General features: G+C 35.1%; 1 pseudogene; it reads right to left on the minus strand.

Moving 5' to 3' along the window:
• Positions 1-438: 438 nt before the first annotated feature.
• Positions 439-3,812, minus strand: LOC104445463 (annotated as a pseudogene).
• Between the last annotated feature and the right edge of the window lie 4,355 nt (positions 3,813-8,167).

Genomic DNA, 8,167 nt, shown 5'->3' on the forward strand with positions numbered 1-8,167 from the left:
TTTTTTTTTTTTTTATTAAAGCCTTATGACATTTTGTCAAAGTGCACTAATATTCAAACTTCAGAAAATGTATAGATGCACATAAGATAGTTTTAAGTTAGATTTTTTAGTGTTCTGTTGACAACGCATCATAAATATAGCAGATGTTCTTACTTTAAATAGTTTCCATAAACACATGCCATACTTTATTTTAAATTTTAGTATCTCTTTACATTTTATGATGTTTTGCACGAATAAAACAAAACATGTGCCGATGTAGTATGTTTGAAATAGTAATGAATTTTTCTGCTCATGTTAAATTCACATTTTTTTTCATTTAGATATGCCAACAAATATTATTGCCACTTATGATGGAAAGCACTTAAAACAATATATAGCTGGAAAAAAATACTGCTTGGAAAAAGAAGGCGACATTATTGCAATTTAAGGCGACCGTAGTACATTATACCGAAGTAATCAAGCATGAGAGATGAAAACATGAAAAATGATGTTAAATTGTCTCGTGATCACAGGTCAACGACTTCATATGGTCTTGTAGGAGTCCAAGACCATGTTTGTCTTCATAGTTGTACATTAGTGAAACCATCTTAGCAGCATTCACGCAAGCTTCAAGGAAAGGCGCAGAGAACGGACATGGAGAGAGGCACTCTTTGTTGAGCAGCTTCCACAATTTCGATATCAACTTCATCACATGCTCCCTTGCGCTTTGGTACGAAGAGCCTTCATTTTCCCTCAAATAGCATTCCACGTATGACCCGTCGTAGCCATTTTGATTCTCGTCCTTCAGGGAATCGAATCCCCCCGAGTAAAAAAATTATATCAATAAAATAATGACAAAACGCAAATAAAAAATGAATAAAACCCGAATATTGCCCAGCACGAAACCATGAACTAGTGTACCTGGGCACATCCGAGGTCATCCCAAAGGCGAAGAATTTCAGCGACTAAGAATATTATATTTGGCAGCTGCACTCTTCTTTCTTTGAATCCATACTTTGGTTGGCAATGTTTTGGCCCATTAGAAAGAACAGGTGAGTTAGCACCAAGGGCACACCTGAAGTGATAATCGCATTCTTCAAGTAATCATCTGCCTTTGGCAATTTCCCAGAAGCGTTCCACTGAAACTCCACCAGGAATGCATTGCACAAATTCGCCCACTGCAACATCAAATGTTATCCGACTGATAAAGGATATATCTAAAATGTAGTCATAAATCAAAATCTTGAGCTCATTGAGCTTTCGTAGTAGTCATAAATGACAAATATCTAGGAAATCTAGGAAATCTCTCTCTCTCTCTCTCTCTCTCTCTCTCTCTCTCTCTCTCAGAGAGTAAGGGAACTCAATGCTGCACTGAGCTCAATTTTATTGCTAGGAAACCAGGGCACGGCTACAAGATCTTGACAGAAACGCCTAGATCTCGTGAAGATTTGTGTGTGAGTGTGTATGGGAGAGGGCGGGAGGGAGGGAGGGACGTTTGCAGCTTAACCCTATCAGTGATAAGATCTCCGTGTATGGCATTATAAAGAATTCTATAAAAGAGTGAACGAAACTCGACGATGATGAAGCCGGCAATTGGTTTGTGTGGCTTTAATTTGAAGAAGTGAACACAAACTTCAAAATGATGAACAAAATATTGGAGGGTGGTGAGACAAAGAGTGGAAAAAGGGACGAGGATATGGTCAAGGTTGAGTTTTGGTTCAGTGCAACGAATCTCCAATTAAGTCACGTACATTTAGAGTTGAGATAGAGTTAGCAACATTGTTGCGAACGGAGGTTCTTATCAATAATAATTTTATATTTATACCATCTGTTTCAAGAATCTCGTGGGGTTCCATCCATGCTTCTCAAAGATGATTTTGCCAAAATCATTTGCAATATCATTGAGAACCTTGAAGCATATTTTCATGTACTCTGGAAGCTGCTCAAAGACACGCATTATCCCATCTGAAGGAAAACAATTGCAAGAAATATTTAAATTGTCAACATAATATAAATGTGGAATGTAGTTTTTTTTTTTTTTTTTTTTTTTGATGTAATAGTTGCAACATAATAGGTAAAAATGGATATCTTCAATTGTATACCTTTTAATGACTTCTGTAAAGAGAATTAATTCGTCAACCGTGCCATGGACATCAAATATGTCGTCAATAATGTACACGAGAGATGGGCTTAATGAGCTCAACCCTAAGCTCAGACAAGCTTGGATCTATGAGAATTGCCATGGACCACATGTACCATTTTAGTGGCTGGTCTCTAGCAAACTCCATCTTCTCTCCCAATCCCAACTCTTTCCACCACCTGAAATATAGGATATGCATGAGGAAGAACTAAAGCAACAGTACATAAGAGTATACTCATTAAACGAAACAAATTATTCATTTGAAAATTCTATTGATCTCATGACATAGAGATTTGAGAAAATGGAGATATAGAGTCCATCATTTTCCTTATAGTTTTTGGTGAAACTAGTTTAAGTCATGCCTCAAACTGTCATTTGTGAGTTTGATATTAGTTTGAACCTAAATGCCAACTCCTTAAATATATAAGTTTAAATATAGCATCTTATTTATGCATTGATATACTTGTATTAGAGCCAACTATTAAGATTTCGCCTACTATTATATGTTGGTCATCTATAGTCCTTCAATTGAGCATAACTTTGCGTAAGTAGTTAATTAGTTACTCACTTATTAATTTGGTGAATCTCCTCCTGGTGCACATATTGATCAATTCTTCGCTTTCTGTTTGCCACTTCTAGCAAGTCTTCCATCCACGAGTTCGCGCCTAGCATATCATTTACAAAACTTTGAGGAGCTAGCAATCTTGCGAAGCTCTTCGATATGGATATTGCAATGTACTTTCTATCATTCTCGCTTGTTCATGATCAAGATCACATGACAACAATGCATTGAGACACTTGCTGCTAAAGCATCCGGCTTCATCGAGTATATCCTCTCCTTCCGTGCTCATTTGTGACGCTTCGTATAATTCCATCATACCCTTGATGTTTCCCTCCAGTTTCATTACAAAACCTTTCCCCTTATCATTGAAGTATTCAAACACATCTGCATAAAAAGCACAAGGACTCTAATACATCAAAAGCATAGTCTGATATCTAATTTATAAGTCGCTTCACTCATTCAAAATTATGATGTGCATACTTTGGTTTCGAAAAAAAATCCTAAATTGGTTAAAACTATTTCATCTCATGTAAATTTTTAATTTTTTAATGTAGAGAAACTAAAAAAAGAGAATAAGTGAAGGAAATGGGCATATATCTAGGTTTTTTCAATTCGGTTTTTGTGATATGAATAATTAGTTCTTACTTTCCCATTTGAACAAAACTCCAGAACACTAATGCATTGCTTAATATCTGGCATAAGTCCACGATGTAACATGCATTGATGGATATCCATTAGAGAGTTCATCACAATTAAACATTTCCAATCCTTAAATCAGCGAAATATTTTTTAAAAAAATCAGCTTATATTCTTGTCCATTTTCATCCTTAACAAAATATTGGAAATTTTAGGGCTTCCACGTAACTGGACAAAACAACAACAAAAAAGTTGTCTTCTTTTGTTATGTATAAATAGCAACACTATATTTTGCTATTGCAATCGACATGAAACTCATAGGAACAAACCTGCAGGCACATGATAACCTTCTTGCCTTAAAAGTCGAAACCGGAGAGCGATCTCATAGACATCATCTTTGCCATGATTCAAAGAGCTAAAATGTGTGTATTGCCACCTTAGAATGGCTTTAATCTGTTCTCGGAATAGGGATTTGACTCCTAGTCGCTGAATCATGTCGACAATGATCAAACTTTCTACCGGCTCATTCACCAATTTATTCAGAAAATCTATAAGGCTCTTTTTTTTTTTCGTCATGTTTGATCCTGGAATCATCCTACATCATGGAAATCCAGAGTTACAAGTGAGGTCAATGTTATAATGAAAAAAAAAAAAAAAAAAGCAAGAATGAACTAAATTGGCGATATATTTTCTCGTGTAATTTAACAAAAAATCATTGTAATGAAGCAAAAAATATTAAATGAGCAAAAGTTCAAAAGAGCAAAGACAATAATTTTTCATAGTAATATATAGTAATTTAGTATGAGATTGTTAAGGTTTTCTGCTGATATTAATTTTATGCTATTAAAGCTTGGTATGCTCATTTGCACAAGGTGATATATGACCTTACAAGCCAGTCTAACTGGGAGTTAATAAGTTGGTTTTTTTATTACAGATTCCTTTCTACTGAGCCTTGAAAGAAAACATCTTGTTTCCCTGCGTATATTCGGTAAATAAGCTTCCTTGTTATCCTATTTTGGTTTTATTTTTCTCCTCTTTCTATCACCAATAGGCCAATGAAGAATCCAAAGAGGTGTTGGCATATAACTGGGGATTGTCGACACAACCCATTTATTTCACATGACACATTACTATAACCAGATTTGGGTTTGGCATAAATGGTTCATGTCATAAATGGGTCAATACGTTTAAAGCAAACCAAAAATTGTGTCTTAGGATGGTTCCCCCTTAAACCATATAGATACGAATTGAGATATTTAAATTTAGGTGTTAATGTGTCATTTTTTTAATACTATACACTTAGATATGATTCATACTCATACATAAAGAATTTTGTTTCCTTAAAAAAATATTTAAAATAATCCACATGTCAATGATAATAAAAGTTAAAACAAAAACATATTTCATACAATAGAAACATAATATTATGATGTGCCTGGTAAAATTTCTATCATGGGGAACAATTTCTTTTGAGAAATAAATTTTTTTATTTCCATTCCCCAAAACAATTTCTGAGTAAAATATCACACTTGGTAACTATATAAAATTTTACTCTTGAAATAGAAAAAGAACATGAATATGTTTGGTACGACCCACAATTTTTTTTTTTGTGCCATAAAATTTCTTTTAATATTTTAATATTTTTTTCAGAATTTTCTTTTTTCCTCTCTTCTTTCTTCTCCTCTAACTAGTGATGGCAACAGCAACCGGCAACTAGCAAACGGCGGTAGCAGTGGGTGGCGATTCTCTACCAACCGATTAGAAGAGGAAGAAGAAGAAAAGAAAAAAATGAAAATAGAAAAAGACTTATTTTTAGAAATTGTTCCTGAGAATAAGGAACTACTTTTTTTCTACTTTTTGTTTCTGTTCCAAATCTATTCCTCGGCCACTTTTTTTATTCTAGAGAATAAAAAAATTAATTGAGGTTATCAAACAAATTTCTATTCTTTTTCTATTCTAGAGAACAAAAAAAACCAAAAAAAAAAAGAAAGAAGAACATTACCATGCATACCCTTAATATATAAATTAAAAAGTACACTTTAGCTATAATGAAAAGTGAAATTATACTCACATTATCAGGGAACTCGTTGAAATGTCCTAAAAGCGTTGACATGCATTCTTGTGTATAAAGTTCTATCTACTTCCAGTTGTAAATGAGTTATAGTATTGTGTTATTGTATCGACAAGAACACGGTGGCCGCTTAATAATCATTTTTAGACATGTAAATTGTTTCGTGTGACCTGTTTTATTAAGCGTATTGTATTCGTATCAAAGCATTTCGACACATTTAATAAACATGTCATGTTTGGATTAGCTATATGGGTATTACACCTATCCAGTATCCACACAACACAATTCGCACGGCAAGACACGAATTTCCAGATCTAGAAGAGGCCACGGCGTCCACAGAGCTGGGTGATCAGGACAAACTTGGGTAATTATTTGCCATAATGTATGAAATTCTATGCGAAAAGATTATGTGAAAGTTTATGCATCAGTGGATTCTCCTCTTTTGTATAAATGGTAATTATTTGCCCTAAAACTTTAGATATAATATATCCACAGTTTTATGTTCGCTGAACGAGGAGACATCCCAATAATCATTAAAGATGTCATATATGCCCTACGAAATAATGCTCGAAGGCAAACACTACGTCTGCGATTTTTATTTTTATTTTCTCGCGATCTAAGGAAGATAAAAGGAAAGTTGAAAATAAGAGGCTAAGATCAGTGGATTTACCGGATAAGTTTGCTCCTTGGCAATGCTCGATGATTGCATTTGGTTAGGCCGAGACATTATGAAGCTGGAATCGGTGGCCGACTCTTTCCCAGTCCTAATCACAGGGAGAGGAGAAGTGCGAAGATTGTTAAGAATGGGACAAGGTGATCTAGCCAAAGCACAAGAGGGAAAAGAAACTGTCTTGATGGGAGGTTGATTAGCTTTAGATGGCCTATTTATAGTAAAAACAGAAAGTGCCTAAAATATATTGATGGGGAATGTGATGCATAAATCTTTCGTAAGTTTCTGCAGTTGGAATCTTTGCTGTGGGCGAGAAACTTGGGTACGTACAATTGTCCTTTTCAAAACCCGATTGGAGGAAACATCGTCGTTGAATATACGTGAACGCATATACATGTCAGAGAGGTTTCGAGTGTCAATGGTCTTCAAGAAATTAGAAGCGCATTGACTGCATCGTTTAGAAGAAAAGGACATGAAGGACTTCTTCGGCAAAAAAGGAAGACCACATACTCGGATTTTATTCCACTGTTTCAGATTTAGCTCACATCTTACGTGAGACACGAGGTAAGAACACATACTTGACCTTGAATTCTCAAAACTTTGTCCTATGGGGAACACGTTTTGCTCCTGAAATTTGTGGTCCTGTCCTCCAAAATAAGTTCGGCTCTCTGTGAAATGAGCGTATGTGCGTGCAACAAGCAGAAGAGCGTACGGGCCAACGAGGGTGAGAAATTATGTTTAGTCATCTTTGGGATGTTAATGTGTGGAGGAATTATCCGTGAGCTTGATATATTTTACTAAACTAAATTTGGACCATTAAAAATAAGAAAAATTGTAATGTCAGATTGTCCTTAAGAGTTGAGGGGTATAAATGTTGTCTTAGAGTACTAATGTGGGGTAGCGTCATGTATTGTTTTTAAATATATATAGTGCTGACAAATTGGGTTCAAGATCAATTTCTTATCTCGAATTCAATGAGCTACGTCAAATATGGGTTGTCTGAAAATTTCAAAACGGATTAAAGTGGGTTTCCAATATCAGAGGCAAAACCCAACTAGATATGAATCGTAGTGGGTCTAAAGACAAACTCACTTCTAACCCAGTTGAGCTTAAAAAGGCTATTAGCTAAAGAAATATTAAAATATAAATAATAAATAAAAAGAAATAGAGAACTATGATGTCGAACGAGAGGGAGCCGCCCCAGATAGTACCCTCCGTCGTGGGCTATGTCACCAACGATGGCCGGTCACGCCTCCGCCGCCCACAGTGGTTGGCGGCAGCCATCCTCATGTTTTTCCTAGTCAACTCACAAAGCAACATATGGGGCGTTTTCATCATTTAGTTTCTTCAAGTTTCGTTCAAAGACCAAGGAAAGATGGTTTTTTTTTTTTTTTTGCTAACCTACAAAGTCTTCTTATGAAAATGACTCTGCACCGAAGAATCTAGATCCAAGAAACCTCTACAACCACGTATTCCTCCAAGTCAACAATTGGGAATACTATTTGAGAGCAAAGTGCGCCTTTAGTTGATACAAGAGACAGGAAAATGACACCGGAGGAATAGGTAGACTTCCTATTTTCCATGAGAGAGCAATGGCGTTGCTTTTTCTTTCCTCATCAATCAAAATTGTACTTCTGGTATTATTTTAGGCATTAGGCTTTAGTTAAAATGTTGGGCTATATTGTCCTCTGTCTCTAATTGGAGGATTTTCTTGTAATTAGTCTTCTGGTTGATAGCTTACGAGAGTAGACATCGCTTGCATTTTAATTTTAGATAAGTTTGGTGTAAATGATGTCCCACAATAACATATAACCACCAATCGGAAACATAATTGTAGGAAACTTAGTGTTAAAATATATAAATAATATACCACACATTTAAATAATAACTTAAATTTTTAGAACAGTTAATAGTGATCTTACAAAATCTCACATGATATCAAAGTTGAAGGTCATGAGTTCGAATCTTTTCAAGTCCCATTTGCCTCCCCAATTAAATTTCCACATTTAGTATTAGGCAAAAAGACTAGACCAAGCATGAGGAGGAGTGTTGGAATATTTAAATAATAAACCATACATTCATTGAACATTTTAAACTTTTAGAACAGTT

The sequence above is a fragment of the Eucalyptus grandis genome, chromosome 5, assembly GCF_016545825.1.
Source record: "Eucalyptus grandis isolate ANBG69807.140 chromosome 5, ASM1654582v1, whole genome shotgun sequence".
Lineage (NCBI taxonomy): Eukaryota > Viridiplantae > Streptophyta > Magnoliopsida > Myrtales > Myrtaceae > Eucalyptus > Eucalyptus grandis.